The sequence below is a fragment of the Anser brachyrhynchus genome, assembly GCF_964034855.1.
Source record: "Anser brachyrhynchus genome assembly, chromosome: 8".
NCBI classification, from domain to species: Eukaryota; Metazoa; Chordata; class Aves; order Anseriformes; family Anatidae; genus Anser; species Anser brachyrhynchus.
In genome coordinates this window covers 13,985,100-14,005,225 of record NC_137702.1, presented here as the reverse complement: position 1 = coordinate 14,005,225, position 20,126 = coordinate 13,985,100, and the positions used below count along the sequence as shown (strand labels likewise).

Genomic DNA, 20,126 nt, shown 5'->3' with positions numbered 1-20,126 from the left:
GAATAAAAATACAACATGCTTATACTTTATAAAGAAATAGCCAAATAGCAGACCTGGACATGTAGAATAGTCAATATCCTTCTTACTGAACTTGAAAAACGGCAGCGTTTGATAATATTAAGCAATTTAGACAGTGCTGGCAAGTTCCTACTAGCCAAGGTAATCTTATTTCTGGTGCTTTTCAGGGTAAATTGATTTTTTTTTTCCTCCTCTTAGCTGCTCTGATAATTGGACAAATTTATACAAGTGTGATGGGATTTTACTTAGCAGACAACACACAAAACACTCCCCAAACATGAAGGACCTTATTCATAAAAAAACATTTTTGTTGTAATTAAGCAAACTGTATTTAAGCTTGCTTTGTGCCAGGATAACAATCAATAGCATTTTGTTGGAAACTGCAGGTGTTAAGCATTGTGCTTGCTTCAGTCAGCCTGCAAAGTTTTTGATTATTATGCCTTCCTAAATAATTTTGGCAAATAGCAGCCTAGAGTAAGTTGAATCATTACAGTACCTCATGAAAAATCAAAAAGAAAAGAAATTGTGACATATGCAGATCACACAGTCTTCTAAAACCCATAAAATACTCCATTTCACACAACGATCTATATCCCGGAGATGCTACAATTCTGAATTTGAACAAGACTTTTTTTTTTTTCCTTATGGAATTAGTTTCTGGTTAACTATCACTTTCTACCTAGAGAATGCTGTAAAAATGCATTAAGCAAGTGCATTTTTGTAACTAAATCGCTTACAGTAAGTGACGCAATCTTCAAAGTCTATGCTACAGAAACACATCTCATACACCACTGGCAAAAATAAATATGAAATTCAAAAAAAAAAATCCACTGAGAAGGGCTTTAAGCCTGTCATCTTTCACCTTTAATATGAAGAATGATTAAAAGAATATCATATTTGTTGAACCAAGACTGGAAGTATTTTCTAAAACAGGTATATATTCACCTTATGCCACAAGTTACATCTGTATTCCAACAGAGCCATCTACTACTTTTATTTTCAGAACTGTTAAAAAGAAAATGCACATATCTCGGAAAACTATTTAAATATTAAACATGATTGTTAAGACTATTGAGAACGGCCTTAAAATAGCTTTTTGTTTTTCCAGTTTTCTTGACATGCAATTACAACCATGATGGCTTAAATCTTTTAGTTGTTTCAAACTGAGGGTTAAAAAAAATAAAACGCAGCTTTTAAGTCTAAAAGCTGCACATAAATACTTTAAAAGCTGAATATCATGTAATTTCGAATCACATTTGTACATCACAAACATCAATCCTAAAAAACGCTTCGAAAGAGTCTGTTTAACATGACATCTCCAAGTAACACGTCTGACTATAAATTTCCCTAACCTATGCTCTAAAGTATATTGCTTTATAACTGACTGCTTGTCTACCTATGCATGAATATGATTTCAATTATACACCAGATGTAGTTTAACTTCTTCTCTTGCAGTTCACCAGGTAAAATCATTAATCGCTACCTCAAGTTCTCCTATTATCAGTCATCCCTTAGTGGGTACGCGGAGAAGACATGCAGCAATTTTTGACAAAAAATATCTTCAGGCAGTTATTGGTAGGGGTTTTTCCATTAGTACAAGGCACAGCCCAATCCTTGGGAAGAGCTGTGGAAGTTAGCAGTATTTTCTTACAAACAGGTCAACATTTTAGGTGGACATACGATGAGCATGGGCTTGGAAATACATTAACTTTTTAGACCAAATTTCAGGAAAGAGGACATTTTTCTACCTTCTCTGAACACTAAACAATTCTTTATATCGGGTAGGTATTGTTACCTGTATGAATTTATGACACACTACATAGAAATGTATTGTAAATTCAACTTAAGACAAATATTTTGTCTAACTAGAGACTTCTCTTTCTAACATTCACTTAAGTGAAAGTGATGGACCTTTCTAAAAGGCTGTAATTAGAGACTAGCATTTTTCTTCATCAGAACTGTTCTACTAAAAAAAAAAAAAAAGCCAGCTTTACATATTACATTTTTAAAAATAAAAATAGTCATTCAGTACACATTACTGACCATAAAAACAACACGTTCCTAAGCCTATACTACCTAGTTTCTTTAAATTTTCATAAGGTGCCTCCTTACTAGATACTAGAATTCCAGAGTAGTCCCCTTTCCTGACTTTAAGCATTAAAAGCTGTAAGAGATAAATAAAACATTGAGAAAGCTTCTCAAGCGATCAAATAAGGACTAACTACGCAAACTTTGTTTTTTTTTAAAGCTCTCCTCTTGCTCATTTTAAGAAGGGAAACACCCAGAAGCCTGGTGTTAATGTCTCTGCTGATTGTGAAAATTGCAGCAATAAAAACTCCAACTGCTTGACTTAAATTAAGACTTGCAAGACTACATGTGAGATCTGTATCTTTACATTAGTTTTTATAACATTTGGAAGTTTGGTTGCCTGCTTTGATGTTGGTCTATTAATGAGCAGGGGAGACAAAAGCCAGAAAAAAATGTTTACTGGAAATTCTCAAGTCAAAACCTGAAGTAATTGGTTTCTTCTACCCCACATGATTCCACATCCTGATTCCCCCAACTACCAGCTCCTTGAGCTATCTGAATGTCTACGCTTTTTTTGCTGTTGCCAACACATAGTAACCCAGTGATTGAAAATGGCAGCTGAAGTGCTGCTGCAGCACATTAATTTTTATTTAAGTGGTCCAATTTTGTCATCTGAATGTTGAAAATCTTCTTTCCACTATACTTTTTTTTTTTTACTTCAGAGGTTTGTCTAATTTGGGGTTGCCATCATATAAACTGAAGTGCAACATTTTCAAGACAATTTTTAGATTATCCCTAATAGCTGTAAGGATAATGCGCTTTCTTTACAGCACTCTGCATTCAAAGCAGACTAGTTAACAGCAACTTAAGTGTGATAATGGCAATTACATCAATATGTTCCTTTTATACCACCAAAAGGTACTACTTCAGACAGCTGAAGACATTAGGTAAATAAACTGCTGAAAATTACCTGAAAGTAATGACATGCAATTTTAGGACCACTAAACACATCTGTTTACAAAATGCCCAAATGTTCGGGTTCCTTTAGAAATAACAGATATCTATATAAATTATTTATTTAATCGCAGGGGTTTTTCGCAAGGCGTACCATATATGCTCGGTTCCTTCACTAAATGAAAGGAAATTGACGCGTGAGTGAAGACATCCTACTCTAAAGGCACATCACTTCCATGGCTTGAAAAGAAAAAAAAAAAAAAAAAAAAAAAAAAAACCCCCCCCCCCCCAGACTGTCCAATGGAGAACCAACCCCCACCAAAAAGCCAAGCACTTCTAACAGCACAAAATACATATTTCAGTATCTGTACCATTCAACTAAAAGGTTTGGAAGGAAGGAATAGGAAACGAAGACATAGGAAGTTCTTTTCTTTTCTTTTTGCTTGTTTGTTTGTTTTTGTTTGCCAGAGACACAAACCAGAATACAATCCCTAAGATGCATCTGGTCCCTGGAGAAGGTCCCAACTTACTGATAGAGAACTGCCTTTTGTTGGCTTTTGGTTTGGGAGATTATGAATATCGATTGGGAAAGATAATAAAAGGCTAGGCCGGCCACATCCCCTTGCAGACACAAGGAAATAGTAACAAATGACTAAAAAACCCTGCAAATATTTAGCCATGTAAAACAACTTTAAATGTGGTAGATGTTCTACGCTACCATCGACACAGCAGCTTTACCATATTTATTATCAAATTATTTTTACAGGGTAACACTAATTGCAAATTAAGTTATCTCGCCAAACACGACGTAACCGATGAAATGAGATTACAAGACAAACTCATTTTCACTGTACTTCAGAAGAAAAAGGAAATGGAAGCATATGGCTGGTGGGGCTCAAAACTTCTTTTGAAACTCTCCATAAAAATCTCTCTTACCCCAGCCTACCCACCCATTAAGGACTGAAGTGTATTTGTTTCAAAGGCTGGGAAGGGAGAGGTCTTTCATTACAAGATTTCATTTGTTTCCCGAAGTCATTAGCAGGTCTTCCCCATTCAGTCCCCCAGCGCAGCAGCGTGCAGGCCAGCCCCAAAGCAGGAGAGCGGCAGAAAAGGCTTTCTAAATCCTCCAACAGGCAGCAGACATCAGAAACCATGCAACAGTGCCTGTCATAAAAGGTCACTTTTTTTTCCCCCTGGAACGAGCCATTAATCAATAGATCTAATTGTCTGAGCGCTTGCAAGGGCTCTGCAGCGGCCGGACCTTGTTTTTCACTCACATAATCGCAAAACAGCGAAAGTTCAGCAACATAACCCACATCCACCTCCCCATTTTGCCCCTTTTGAATTCCCACTGCCCTTTGGGCCTCTGCTGGGAAGCAAATGGAAGACGAGCCGAAGTTTTCTCAATTGAGCCGGAGCTGAGCACCCTTTGATATGCTAATACCCCCCCCCTTCAAACGGTAAGAATTCACACTTGCATTAATTCCAACAATTTGGGCAGAGTGATGCGAAATGGCACCTTCTTTAGCGGCGGGCAACAAAGGGAGGGGGCCGAGGAGAGCGAGGAGCAGCCCGCTGTCTCCTCAGGACCCCTTGGCGGCACCTCCCGGCGGAGCGCAGCACCTGAGCGCCGGCACGGCCCCGCTCCGCGCCCGAGCCCCAGCAGGGCTGAGCGCAGACTAACAACAAGATGTTATTTTTAGAGCCAGACACAGCAACGGTGCCTCATGACACGCTCTGTTTTCTGTCTCCAGATGGCCCCAGCTTTCTCTACACGCGAAAATAAACAGAAAATTTTAAATGAAAAAAAAAAAAAAAAAAAAGTTGCTCCCGCTCCACATCCGACAAAGGGCGATTTATTCCTCCTCCCGCTGCCAGCCCCCCGCGGGGGCTCGGCCGGGCCGCACGAACACGCCGGCAACAGGTCGCTATTCCCCCGGCCGGCACAACTTTCCCCCCCGCGCCCGGGGCACCGGGGCCTGCTCGGGGGCCCTGGGCCCCGCTGCCCCCCCCCCGGGCCAGGCTCGGGCGCTGCGGGCCGGGCTCGGAGCCGCCGCGGCTGCCGCAGGGCCCGCGGGAGGGCGGGGAAAGGCCGGGGGGGCGCTGCGGGAGCCCCCAGCCCGGTGCCGAGCGGCCGGAGGGGGCGAGCCCGGGCAGCGCTGCGGGGCCCCGCTGCTCGCAGCCGGGGCCTCGCCGAGGGGCGCGTTCCCCCCCCCACACCCCCCGCCTTCCTCCTCATCCTCAGGCAGCGGGGGCCGGGAGCGGGGTGGCAGCCCCCGGGGGGTGCGTGCCGAGTGCTGGGGGCGGGGGGAGCGGCCCCCCGAGCAGCAGCCAGCCGGGCAGCCCCAGAGCCAGGTCGGCGCTTCCCCGCAGCGCCAGAAGGAGCGAGCGCAGGAGGGAGCAGCAGCAGCGCGGAGCCCCGCTTACCTCTGTCTGCGAGCCGAAGGCGGGCCGGGAGCTCTCGCCCCGGTGGGCGCAGGGAGGAGGGAGTTAGTCCCGGGGCGGCGGCGGAGCGGGGCTGGGGCTGGGTGCCGGTGGGGCAGCGGGAGGCGGCCGGCTCTGCGGCGCGGCTCGGCGCGGCTCGGCTCGGCGGGCTGGGGCAGCGCGCAGCGGGCGGCGGCTTCTCCTCGGCGCAGCCAGCCGGCAGGCTTCTCCGGGGCTAAGTCAACATTTTCCTGCGGCTTCCGACGCTCCGCTCCGCACGAAACGCACGATGCAGCCAGGCTCCCGCACGCAGGCGATGGAAAAAAAAATTAAATTAAATTAAAGAGAAAAAAAAAATGGAGGGGGCGAGGGGCGCAGCGCGCTGTATGTGCCCAGCCTTTGGAGTCCTTTCTAGGCAGCGATCAGAAGGGAAACCGAGGCGACGCCAGCAGCGGGAGTAGCGGGGAACAACTCAAAAATTTTACAACGAGCCCCCCCTCCTGTGTCTCTGTCGTTCGCAGCGACCTGATTTACATCTCCCCGGATGACATTCCGGCCTCCGGCACGGCTCGGCTCGGCTCCGCGTTATTTCCCCTCGTCCTCTCGGTGCTGCTGCCCCGCCGGCGGCCGGAGAGCGGGCGCTGAGCGAGTAAGACGCGCAACGATGGGAAAAACGCAATACATACACACCAGGAAAAAAAAAAATCCCAATGAATCGTATCGCAGCCTCCTTTTTGCTCATGCACGTCTCCGTGTGTGACTGGGGATTGCGAAGTCCTGACACGGACTCTCCGCCGGCGCTGAACTGGAGTCACCTCCAGCCTCCTCCCCCTCCAATCTCCTCCCCCTCTCTCCGCGCTCCCCACCCCTGGGCTCAGCTAATCATATAAACATATTATCACGTAGAGCAGCACCGGCGAAGGACAAAAATCTCTCCCTTCCTGCTTCCCCCCCCCCCCCCCCCCATTATTTTCCCTCCCCCCTCCTTTCTCCCAGCCGGGGGGTGAAGGCTAGCACCGGGCGGGCGGCCACTCGCCACCGGCGGCCGGGCGAGCATTGGCCGCCCCCGGCCCCGAGGGGCGCGGAGCCACCGCGGAGCCGCCCCTGGGTCCCCGGGGCTCGGGGCCGGGGCCCTGGGGCCTGCCGCCCCCCCCCGTCCGCCTCCCCCGGCTGCTGCTGGCGCGCTGCAGGCCGGCAGGCGTCTCCGCGGCACTTTCTCCTTGGCCGTACCCTGGCTGCCTCCCTCCTTCCCTCCTTCCCTCAGCCCAAAGTTGCGAGGCGGGCCCCGCTCGGCCGCCCCCGGCAGCGGTGAATTCACCGGGGGGCGCCCCCCGGGGACCCCTCGGTCAGCGCCCGGTGGCGGCGATCGGCGGGGAGGCGAGAGGGACACGGCGAGGGGCAGGGCGGCCCCCCGGGCAGCGAGGCGGGGAGCCCCGGCTGGCTCACGGCTCGGCTGCGGAACGCAGGCTGCTAGCGCCGGTCCTTTCCTGCCCAAAACCCCGTCCTAGAAAGGGGGGTTTGGGATTGTGGCGGGGGTTTTTGTTTCCCTCCGGGGTGCTGCGAAACAGCGAGGATCCGCTCCGACCTTTCGGGATGGGCGCGACGCGCAGCTCCCAAGGTCAGGGAGCAGCGGCGGGGCGCAGCTCGGCGCGGCCGGGGACGCGGGCCCACGGGGGGACCTGGGGGACACGAGCCCACGGGAGAACCCGGGGGGATCTCTTGCACCGGGCAGTGCCCGCCGAGGGCTGCTCCAGGCGGTGGCCAGAGGGGGAAACGGAGGCACAGCCGAAGATCAAAGCAGCACAAACCTGCCCTGATAATCCCACCGCTTTATTTATTTATTTATTTATTTTTTAAACCATTCCCTCCCTTTTCTAGCTGCAGCAGTGAAATAAAAACCCTCTCAATTGCATCTGCCCACAGAATCGCTGGCACAAGGCAGGACCACTCAGGGCTTGTTAAACTCTCAGGTCCAAAGCATATTGACAATTCAGCTTAAAACACCCACGCCACGCCAGGAAACCGGGGTCGTTACCTTTGTCAATGGTAAAGGTTTATTTTTTAACTTAATCGTTTGGACTCCGCTGCATACCTATGCAATTAGTGTTCCTGTTAAGAAAATTTTAACGTGTATTAAGAGAAACGTGACATTAAAAGGAAAACGGATCATAAAGACCTTGCTACAGGAGGTAGTAAGAATCATAGGACTGGTCCAGGGCTCTTCAAAACCACAGTGATTTTTCAAGGGTGCTAGCAATAATCCCAGGGATTAGTACCTAAAAGTCACTGACACACGGGCATGCCACGGCCACGCTGGCCTTCTTCCATCCACAGCACCTGCTGGGCAGCAGAGGAGCAGTCTCAGGCGTTTAGGACCAAAGGAGATGTTCCCTCGTAGTTGAGAGCATCTTCCCGAGGCCAGTTTCAGCTCAGCATGGGAGGACAGAAGATCATGTGTCTGTGTGATAGTTTTATCCCTACTATGTGTAGCTAAAAGTAAAATATATGGGTTACAGTGAGTGCAAAATGCAGCAGAAGAGGTTTTCTGTGTTTTTCCCCTCATTTTTTAAGTCCTTTGTACATCCCCAGTATAGCTGTTTGCCCTGTCTTGCTGAAAATATCCATATAGTTATCTTTATAGAATCCTAAATAACCCCTTATACATTTCCAACTGGAATTCAATCATAAAGTCATTTTCATGTATTTCATTAGAAACATTTTCATTGAGAGAATTGGGTGCATCTATTACAAAGACACTCTTAAAAAGGGAATCATAGAAATGTAAAAATATACATATTGATTGGCTACTTTTTTACCGTAGTTTTAATATATATCATTAACACATCCTACTTTTTGTCAAATGAATGTAACTACAGATAAGCTGTTGTTGCCCTGAGCCTTTTGCTTGGTTGATGAGAATAGGACTTAGCCACAAAATAGTGAGGAACACAATAAAAATTATGTGGGGTTGGCAGTTTTCCTTGGAGAGGAGGTGAGAGAGAGGAACTCTTCCATTTGGAGCAAAAAAAGTCTACTGGTTTCTGTAAGATTTTTTAACCCCCCGGAAAAGGTTGAAAATAACTGCAGAATTGGGCCTTGTGTTAATATTTGCTGAAGTTGAAGTGTATTCTCCTACATGGACTCAACTGCAGGACTAAAGTTTATTTTCCCCCATTTTCATCAAAAACGTCTGGAAGCATATTTATTTCTACATGCAAAAATGGAGTTTTACAACTCTAAGTTGTAAAAGTGAGTTTTAAGCAATTGGTAAAAATGTTAGATAGAGACCTTTCAGCGTTTGTTTCAAAAGCACATGCTTCCATGAATTCTCATTAAATCCAGACTAGGATATAAGAATACCCCGGCGGAAGTGTATATCCTTTTGGCAAGTAAAATAGTACTATTCAAGCAATTAATTTTACTTCATATGAATCAGCATCTGTTTCTTTAAAACAGGAAAATTGTATACACGTATACCCCTAGCATACTTGAATCTGATCCTTTGTTTTTTACTCAGCCACAACTATTCCCATATATATATTCCCATTGAATATTCCCATTGAATATTAAGATAAAAAAAGTAATTGTAACAAGTCAAGTCTCTTGTCACCATCAAAATTGCCTATTATTTGTTTTTTGCTGTATCCCTATAAAATATGTACCTCATTCCATACTGACTCCACAAGTAAATACAGACAAGTACATTTTCCTTAAAATCTCTCTTTGCTGCAACATTACAAAATATCTAGCTTGAAACCACTACAAGAAATGTTATCCTCCTAGCAAAATCATTCAATAATGTGTTTATCTACCCCTTTCACTAACATTAAATTTTGTGATGTTCCAGGTTTAGCTATATACTCTGCGTGCATTGCTCTCAAATCACTTTGGTGAACCTGCTGGATAGTGTCCTTGAAAAAATAAAAGCAAATTTATAGTGATTTTTGAAATAAGCACAAGGGCTGTGTGTCAGTTAGCATTTCTAGGGACTATCTGTAGGACAGTAACAACTGGAAGAGATTTAACTGTCTACTTTCTGCATGGAGAAGGTGCATCTGAGAAAGATAATTTAACTTGTGGCAAAACATAGCCAAATTATGATGTCTATAAATATGATCCTGTTGACTCCATTAGAGGTTTTGTTTGTTTGTTTGTTTCCATAGAAGTGCAGCTTACATACGCCTGTTCTTAAAAGGATGATTTAAAAATGTTTGAACATCTTGATAAATAATTTTTTGTATTGCCTGAAGAGTCAGTTGTCCCATGAGAAATGGTTTACACAGATTTTATGCAACCTATTTTTATATTACTGGAGTTTTATGAAATGACTGAACTTTAAATACTAGCAACTGGCATTTCCTCCTACCTGTATATGCTTTTGTGAATAACATATCAATGAACGTATAATTAGATGTAACATTAGCAAAGACTGACAGAGAGGTTGTATATGTGTAGTACAGTAGCAACAGCTAAAATTGGTGTAATATAAAGACAGTTTAATTTGGCACACGGTAAAGTAACAAACTATCATATGATCTTACCATTTCAACTGAAAACTGAAAGAGACAAATTTTGTTTCATTTAGAAAAAAAAAATAAAAAGAAAATTATTTTTGCAGACAAATTTATAAAAACAAAGTGCAAATTATATAAATCATAATAGGAAATATCTAATGTATTGTCTTAAAACTTTGGAAATATATCTTTACAATTACCGGTCTTTTAAACTAAGTAATTGATTTAAGTGTCGCTTGGGAAAAAAAAAATAAAGTCATCAATAAAGTAAGAGAATTCTGCAGCTGTTCCTAACAAATAAATGTAATATGAATTTGCATTATACATAGTTTACTTCAGTAATCAATTTTAATGACTTATAATCTATATCATTATTTAAGAAATGACAAAATCATTGACTTACTCATAACACTTGCTAATTGTTTTTAAAAAATAAATTCTACACATGACTAAGGAAACACCCATTTCCATTTGCTTTATGTTAAATCAACATCTAACCACTCATGGTGATTTCATTCAAAGAAAACAGAAGGAACACATTAGCTGTGTGGTTAAAGAGATTGATGGGCTTCAAACATCTTAACCATGGATGTTTTTTTCCAACTGTAGAAACTCATGTTTTTAATTTAAATAGCTTCAAGAAAATGAAGATTGTTTTATTCAACAAAGCTGTTGTTTCTTGTTTCTTAGACAGAAATTAATTTAATTTTGTTTATTTAAGTAATATTAGAAACAACCTTGTTCAGAGAAAATGCAGCTATGAAACAAAGCATGTGTATTCCATATTAACTAGGTATTCTGAAACGTGATTTTTGTATCACATTAAGAAATAAGAAGACATCAATAACATTTTTAACAGTGAACTTGGATGCATGTTTTTATGTTCATTGCAGTTGTCTCCCTACTTTCTGAAAAGTGAATGTAGAGGAGCAATGGAGCTGTGTTATTGATGAAGTACATTCCTTACTGTGGGCTTTGGGTATTTATGGGTGTGTGCTGGTGGAGAAGAGTTTACAGTTTAATTGTACAGGCATTTATAAAGCTCAGAGTTTTTGAGATTGAGCTGTTAGGAGTCACGTAGCAGAACGCTTTTAAAAAGAGACAAGCACAATTCCCTGTTTTCATACGAAAAGCTCAGTACAGAAGCTGAAACAATGATGCCAGAAAAGGAACTACAGCGCTGAGCTTTGGAGAAAGAGATATGTCATGAGATCCCAATTCTCCAAATACTCTTGCACATTTCTAGGTTCCCTTTTCTCCAGCTGCTATATCTGCCTAGGCATTATTCCAGCATTCAGGCAGCAAATAGCTTTTTTTTTTTTTTTTTTTTTTAAGGAAAGAAGCAAGTCCCAAGAGAATAGTAAGAAATTAAATAGATTTTTCTATTTAAAATAAATGTAATTTTGCCTGGCAGGTAGGGAGATCCTTCTCCTCCTCCCCCTTTCAATTTGCTATGACTTTGCTAAATCTTTGTATCTCTTTCAGCCACTAATCTGCAGCCAAAGGAGTGCCCCATGTCTCAGACTGGCAAGTGTGGTGATCGCTGCGTATTCTCATCACCTCTTTGCCTCTTTACCCTACTGCTTGATATAACAGAGCAGAAAGATTTGAAACAGAATAGGGGAAAAACTGACTGTCTATGCCAAACCCCTCTACCTCTTATGATTTGCTTTATCAAACTCCAGCTGTGGATCTAAAGCTTACATCCATTATGGAGTGCTTTTAACTATAATGTTACCTAGTGTAGCTGGACACTCTCTTCCGTTGATGTGTGTCACAAAATGAAAGGTGATGCACGAAAGATGAACAAAGCATGGAGAATTCAAAGGCAAACCATTATATTTGCAATTATGAATCCATGAAGGCTTTTCTGTTCTTACCCAAGAACCTAATATAAACAACCTAGGTATTATTAAATTCCACATTACTGACAGCATAGGCCAAGATTTGTAGAGATACTCATCTTTATCTGCAGTTTTACAAACCCATAAGGATTCAGAAACCTATGTTTAGGGTATGGTTAAATTTACTTTCTTGAGAAGTTACGGGATAAAATACATCAAATTCTTGGACCACCGAGCAGAACTCAGGCCTCCCCATTCCAACTGACTGCCCAGATCATTAAGCTACAGTCATGTTCCCTCTGGTGCTCTTGCATTCTGGCCCAGTGAATCCTGAATTGTTTTCTGCTTGGTGCACAACTTTAACAGGAGAAGTGGAGAATATCTCCATCTGCAATCAAGCTGTGGGTTAAAGAACTCTTTAGATGGAGAGAGAGATGCATTTGAGTCCCTTTAGGCAGGGGAGAGAACTGATCCTGTTTCACACACTGGACAAGTCTCCAATTGCCAGTTGTAAAATAAAGCTACACATTTAAAAGAAAGTGGTGATTACTGATCAGTTTAGTGACAGGATAACTGTGTTGGTGTGTGCCAGGTTCTCTTTGAGCATGACTGTCGCCTTTAGCTGCTCAGTTTTGCTTCACAGTCTTAGCAATGATGTAGGCGCAGAGCTCTTTAGCCTGGTTTGTCTTGACTGAAGTAGTATTAGGCATGAGGAGCATTAGAGCTCTAAATTTTAGTAAAACAACATGGAAGTGCCTACTGAACAGCATTGAAGCAGAGGATTTCTTAAACTTAAGGGCCTAAATTCCTTCCATGTTTCTTCTTAAGAGTCTAGTTGTTGGAATTCTATACCACGCCAAATGAAAATCTGGTCCACAATCACAATAATCGAGTTCAGAGATATGGTAAAAGGTTAGGAACATGAAAGTACAGGGTGTTCAGGATCAATCGCAAAAAGAAAAGAACCTCCCACTGCGTCTTCCCCATGCCATGGTTGCAACTTTCAAAGCTCCTTATCAAAAGACAGAGATTGAGAGCCATAGTTGCTTCCAAACTTATATATTTGCTTCATTTGCTTCCAAACTTATATATTCTAGTTCACATTTACTGTTTTCCCAGTATGCCACCAGGTTTTATGCTGTAAATACAAGTGCTTTGTTTTTTTCTTCTTGTTTTTGTTTTGTTGCTTGATGTTGTTGTTGGGTTTTATTTAAACTGTTCAGTTGGTAGCTTTAATCAAGGCAACGTGATGCCTTATGTACATGTCATCTGGTTCTGCTTCTCAGTTTCCCGTGCCACTCTGGAAGTACTCATAACCCTAAGCTGATTGGTTATACTTGCTTTGATTTTGTTTTGTGGTTTAAGCCAAGGACTTGGTCCCTTATATTTTTTTTATAAGAATCTATTTTTTCCTCTTGTTACTGATTGCTATTGAAACGCTGACAGTTATGTGATTGGCTCCCTCTGGAGCAGATACCAAAGACGCATCATGGATCACTGGTCAGAGAGCGAAGGAACAGCAGCAAATTCGTTCTTTCCCCCTCCCCATCCACTCGGTACATCAGTACTGCTTTGCAATCCATCTTGGATGGCATGGGCAGAGAATAGAGAGGGAAACCCAGATTTGTTTCCAGGCTTACATCTTCTAGTTCACGTTTTGTCATGCTTGCATTACATTGCCAGGTGTAACTCTGGCAGCTGTAAGAACAGTCATTTTCCTTCGCTGAAACTGCCTATAAAAGCCTCTGTTTCAGTAATGATTTGTTATACATTACAAACACCTGCAGCACATGGGAATTAATATCACTAAAGTATAGGGATCAAAGATATTCCACCTTTTTTTCTCTAATTAAATGATCATTTACTTCTGACAGACCTCGATGTTTTTGACAAATAGTATTTGAATCTGATTGAAGGTATGGTTACGCCTTTCTAAAAACACTGCAGTCAAAGAATGATATTACTACCACGTTGCTCCTGTTGTGAGGAACATCGATTGACTGTTTAGTACTACTGCTAATTAGAAATATTAAAATATATTCAATAATTAAGATGCTATTTCCCATCCCACTATGAGCACTGGCTGCTGTCTGTTGAATAATCAGCACCAAAATATGATATTTTGTATTGTGTCTGATAAGTCACAGTAGTGCACGTAATATATCAGTAGAACAACACACTTAAGCTTTTATTGCATGCTTGAAAAGCAAAGCGGGAACTCTGTATGCATTTGCACAGGACAGGGAGAATTTCCTGCATATGCAACCACTGAATCTTACTCAGGAATAAACCACAAATTTGCATTGTACCATTTAGGTGGCCGGTTCTGCCTTTCTGTTTTCTCTTTCCATCCTCTCTATTATGGATGCATTGGTCTAGTTTCCTTTCTTTAGAATTTTTGTTGATAGTAAAATGAATGTGCAAATTCCCTATCAGTTGTATATATTAATATAATTCCCTCTCAAATACAGCTCATTTAAATTAGCACTGGTAAAAGCTGAGATACATATTCATACAGTTATTTACATAAATCCCATTCAACTTTATGCACCCTAAGCTTTAATGCAAAGTATCTACTACCGCAGGTAATTTTAGCACAAGCAAAACAGCACATAAATGACATCTGACTTGTATGTCTTTAAATAAACAGATTATTAGAAAATTATGTTTTTGACATTGTAATTTTTATGAATAAAGATATACTTTAGTATCCTGCATATTTTGACTTTACCACTTAATGCAACCAACTTTTGAGTTTCCAAGGTATTTATTGGTCAAAATTTATCACCTTACAATCCATTATCATGCCAAACCTTACCAATTAGATTTTTTATTACAGTGCTAAAGCTGGCAGGCCAGCTCTGTTCTGCCTTACAACTGAATTCAAATACATTTTCAAAAAGATTAGTACATGTTTGTTAATTCACTTGTTTTCTTTGAAAAAAATCGTGTCTGTAAGGCTGAAAGTTGAAAAGAGTGATGCATTTCTCCAACAAAACACACCCAAAGGGATCTATGCAAATTATATACATTATGCATGACAATTTATGATACAATATAAGATTGTGTGTTAATTTGTGAATAAACTAAACGTTTCAATAAGAACAGTACATCCTAGAGCACAAAGTAAGTTTTGTAAAAATAAATATATACTTGAAATTGATCAATGGAGAAGAAATTTTTATCAGTTTACTGTAAGAAAAGTCATTGGGTCATTATATAGGTTTAGGGAATTTAGGCATCATCTATTCCTTGCTGTGAAAGACATTTGCTACTAAAAATATATATTAAAATCTACTATGTGCAGGTGCAGATTCTACTTAGCAATGCAGCTCTGTTAGTATAAGTGATGTTTTTCTAAGTAAACAGAGGAGATGCAAGGTCATGAAACAGACAATGGCACATATCTCTCAGAAAATTAGTCTTTACTGTACAGGTCTGCAATTTTTGCATTTTCCTTAGCATATTGCAGTAACACATTGTGACTTATAGCAGTCTCTATTTTTCACAATTTTCCAGTTAATGAAAGTAATGTTTAAATACTCTGAAGTTAGATTATTAACTTCTACAAAATAGAAACAGATGTGTGTCTTAGTATGCCATTAAATTTATGATTTACATAGTATTCCTGAATACAGCTGAGCAGAGGCCAATGATTCTAATTTGCTCTAGATTTACAATAACCTGATCTGGTTTTTGTAAGTACTGAAACACTTTAAACAAAATTAGAAAGCCGTTGTGCTTTGTGTGATTAAAGATGCAATTCCCTTTGGGGTAATGAGAAGAGTTAGAACATGTTTCTTTCTTTATGGATGTTTCTATTATAAACACGAGTACCATATATTATGTATTTTTGTTACTATTTCCTTGTTTTTAATTATAAAGTAAACTGATTGAGTTGTACTGGATTTACACTGAAACTATGCCAAAATCTAGCTAAAGAATGCATGCAGATGTTCATAAAAATCCTTAAAATTCTTCAATGGGTCTTAAGGTCCTGTTAGACAAATACTAGTTCCATATAGTTTGCAGAGACCAAAACATCTCTCTGATTAAAAAACTATACAATTTAAAGATTTATTTAAAAAGGTAATACATTTCTCAGCTTATTAAACTATGTTAATATACAAAATTTTACAGGACAAAGGCTCAGTGGATTCATTGCAATTTAGATCTGGAGATACAGATTTTCTGTATTTAATGGCAGAAATGACAACTGGAATGAGTGTTATAGCCTAAAATATAGTGTATCTATGAGAAATCAAGTTGTAATGTTGCTTTACTAAATACAGAATTTTATTAAAAAGAGGAAAAATAAGATTATATATGTAAGATATAAGCAAATGGCATGCAAGAGCAGTACCCTGTGTATGAATATTTAAGGCCTGAAGTAAAGATTCTGAAAATCAGTAGAAGTTAGGCCTATAAAGATGCATGGCTTCAGGGTTAGCTGGAAATGAGGCTTTTCCAAATTCTAATCCATGACTCCTCAAAAGATTTCTTTTGAGGCCAAACAGTACATCATTTAGCATTGTAATTCACTTTTCACATGGAAAGGTGATATAGCAATAAAGTGCAAGCATCTTTTTCATACGGGCCTCAATTATTTGTTGCATATTGCACCCAAAAAAAATCAAATAGATTTTATGAACACACAAGTGCTGAACCAGGCCTTTGATTTACATAATACCCAGAATATAATTTTATTTTACAAATTATATTATTCATTTACTATTTTACATAATGCATTGAAAATAATATATGCTCAATATTATATATTCATATGTAATCATACTACAATATATGTATTTATATTTATCTTTACCTCTGATGAAATGTTTAATATTATTAATCCTTTCATTTTAATTATATATAATTAACTATCATTAAAACAGGAGCATTACCTTTTAATAAAAATTTAATCATACATTTACTGAAGCACAGGATCAAAATGCTACACATGGATGAGATGTCTTAAAAGTGATTGAATGCATTCAATTTATTTGGTCACTCACTCTTCCAGTGCACTTAGAGATTGCCATTTGTGCTTCACTCAAGAGATCTTCAAGAGTAAATTCCCTACTGCCTTCTTTGACTTTGGATTATAGCCTTAGCCAGTCATATAGACAAAGCCACAAGCATAACTCTCAGTCTCTATATTGCTCCAAATTCCGCTTTCACTTTTACTAGTGCAGCCCTTGATATGTATAGCATATGGTCCGTTACACGTATTTTTGCACTGGGTTGTGGGCTCGCATGAAGCAGCACTGGCAGAATTTTTGACCCAGGCAGGCTGATGTGAACATACTTCATTTTAAGAAAGGAGGAGGACTGCTGTGCTGGGGGACCTGACATAGCAATATGAAGGTTTGAGAAAATGGTAAGAGAAAAATTTTCCATCATATACTGAGGCTGAAGTGTATAAAACTGGACTAGTTCTGCCATTTCATCTGAACTTTCTGAGAAATATTTCTATTAAACGCAAAATTACCCATACAAGAGGCATTAGGCTAACAACAAGAGATTGGCAAACAGTAACTCATTCAAGTAAAGTTTATCTTACGCCTACGGAAGAATTAACGTTACTGAATTGTTTCTTTCTTTCTTGAGAGAATGAATATGCATATGGAATAATTTTTTGGTGGGAATGAATGGTATCATGAATGGACTTCAGAACCTCATACTTCTTTTTCACCTGTAACATAGAAGAAGCTGAGGCCCTATTTCTGCAAACATACAGGCTTTGGTGAGAAAACTTTTGCTGAACTGAGACCATATTTTCAGTCCTGCAAATACTTATGCCTGTTAAATCTCATCAACAATAGTAACTTAGAAGTTGCAGCTATAAGGAAATGTGTCATCCTATGCCTTGTATTAAAATCGAGGGTAAGTTTTGGAGAAGGAGTTTTTAATTGTAAATTCATACTAAATCACCACTTCCCAGAGTGTGGAGTTTTGTTTGCAGCAAGCTGCTGCTCCTGGAGCCCGGTGTGATTAACTTGGAGAGGGAGGGTAAAAACTGCAGATGAGAATTCCACATGTCTGAGGCAGAGCGCCTGAAAGGAAAGCTCAAATTTTAATGACAGAACATGGGGATGGTCATTATAGGAATATACTGTATTGACAAAAAGGGAAAACACCTGGTCAACAAAGGTTTTGTAGTTTTTTTTTTCTTTTTAATATTAGTTATTTCAAAGTCATATTAAGCTGTCGGAAGACTTTGGTTCATTATGAACACTCTGTTTCTTAAAGATGCTGGGTGAGTCTGGATGCACTTAGCATAATTTATTTTCCAATCGAGTCTGAGATGCTCAGACCAACCTCTATTGAAGTTGACATTTTTTTTTCAAAGAGAATTAAATCAAGTTTTATTTTTGTTCAAAAAGGGATTTAGTTACATTTCTTAATTGTCAATTTTCTTCAAACAATTACTGCATGACAACATTTTTTAATAAGTGAAAATCCAATACATTTTGTGATTTCTTGTATTAAGGCCCACTCTAAAGACATTTGTCTGGTGCAATTATTCAACAACTCAGAATCAATGGGAAGTTCAAAACTGTATTTATATTATTTTTGAACCTTTCTAATGTGATTTAAAATTACCTTATCCCAATACCCTTTAAATCTCAAGGGGGACTGTATTTTAAATGTTACCATGGCCGGAGGGCTTTATACATTAGAATTATATTAACTAAAGATACAATAGACTCTTTTCTACTCTTTTCTTTGTATTTTCCACAGCTACTCTATACTAATATTGACATGGGTAAGGCAATTCAAAAACTTCAGAGTGATAACGAGGCCATTTTGCAATGGCTGTTTTGTTGAGCAGTGAAGCTGAATAGAGAAGGGCAGATTTTGGCTCCTCAATTCCTGCCATTTTGATGACTTTATTGCATAAGACTCAGGTCAGAAAGTTTAAGACTCTAAAATCTATAGACCGCATGTTTTCAGAAAATACCACAATAGAGATTCCAGTAAAAATTTGTAAGAGAACTTTCCATCTTCCGATGAGACATTTTTACTTATGCATAAATGGTCGTTGTTGAAGAGCTTCTGTCTTCATTATTTAATTCCTTTGTGGAGCTTACAGTCAACATGATCCCGTTGAGTTCTTTATTTAATATGTTTCAGAGCACAGGACACCTGCCGACTTCTTTAATAACGAGTTGTCCTCAGTTGGCTTATATGTGAAAACTGTGCAGCAGAGGCAAGTAAAGAATAACCTTAGACATTAAGACTGATTCCATTAAAAATAAAATAAAACTATGTCCAGGCTCCACACCCGAAGTCCCTAAAATAAATTTGCAAGGGCTTTTCACAGCATGGAATCTAGGCGGATTTTTTTTAATTGAATTCTGTGCCGTGTAAGTGCAGCTCAGTGGAATTCAATTTCCATGTAGGCTCCCAGGAAAGAAATACATGCTAAGTATTTTTATTGCTAATGTTTTGGATTTAGTTTCTTAAGTATTATTTAGATTTGACTGTGGACAGAGTTGCTGGTGTTTACCATAACACAGTGCTCTGTGCCTTTCTTTGGAGAAGAGACTCTTTAAAAAAGAATTGACCAAAGCATGGAAATTTAACCATGAATAAATTCTGGGGCTTTGCATTGTATTAAGAAGGCTCATACTCTGCTTCTTTGCGCAAACCCGATGAATTTGATGGAAAATCTCCATATGCCCAATTCAAGCTAGATTTTTAATCCCACTTTAATGTATTTTCTCTACTTTGTTGGCAGCCTCTTTCACACCCTGTTAGGACAAATATGGGGGAAATATTGTTACGGATGATTCAGCAAATCCCTACAGTCTCTGTCCTGTAGTTCTTAAGGGAAGAAACCCCACTAAGATCAATGAGTACTTCTGCTCTGACTGGATGGTAACTCAAAAACAGAAATCAGACTTTGACCAGTTAGTTTATCTTGATTGGCTTTATTGTGCACTCAAACATTAACGTGATCTCCTGTACTTCTGATGAAACACATTATTTTACTTCAATCCACAAAACTCAGATGATGAATAAAAATTATCTCACGGATGAAAACTACACTCAGCCACAGTTACTGAACACTCAAACTGTTTTTCTTAGCCAACAGAATCTGAAACACTTTTTTCCTTACAACTCTGATATCTGTTTCATTTTATTTTATACTTTTTAAGGTTAATCCTTCATATCAAAGAAATACTCTGCACCACAGGTTCAGCCTTGTTAATTATTTCATGTTGCAATCATTAAATTAAGCAGCCATTGGTGTTATGTGAAGGGTGCTCACCCGGTGCATAAACATGTGCTCCCCTCTCAGATTCTGTCACAAAATACAGACCTAATCCAAATTATG

At 40.1% G+C, this 20,126-nt stretch overlaps 1 protein-coding gene across 23 annotated transcripts in view; it reads right to left on the bottom strand.

The window, feature by feature from the left end:
• The window catches only part of ADGRL2 (adhesion G protein-coupled receptor L2), a 388,404-nt gene that overhangs the window by 154,058 nt on the left and 214,220 nt on the right, over window positions 1-20,126 (bottom strand). For 4 of the 23 annotated variants that reach the window (XM_080602758.1, XM_080602775.1, XM_080602777.1 and 1 more), the window contains exon 1: window positions 5,428-6,292. The exons of 2 other annotated variants lie outside the window; for them this stretch is intronic. The gene's annotated coding sequence lies outside the window, so the exon portion shown is untranslated. Of the gene's footprint in view, window positions 1-4,519; window positions 5,011-5,427; window positions 6,296-20,126 lie in introns of those variants that run through there. 17 more of the 23 variants (XM_080602780.1, XM_080602759.1, XM_080602760.1 and 14 more) reach the window with 8 other exon arrangements.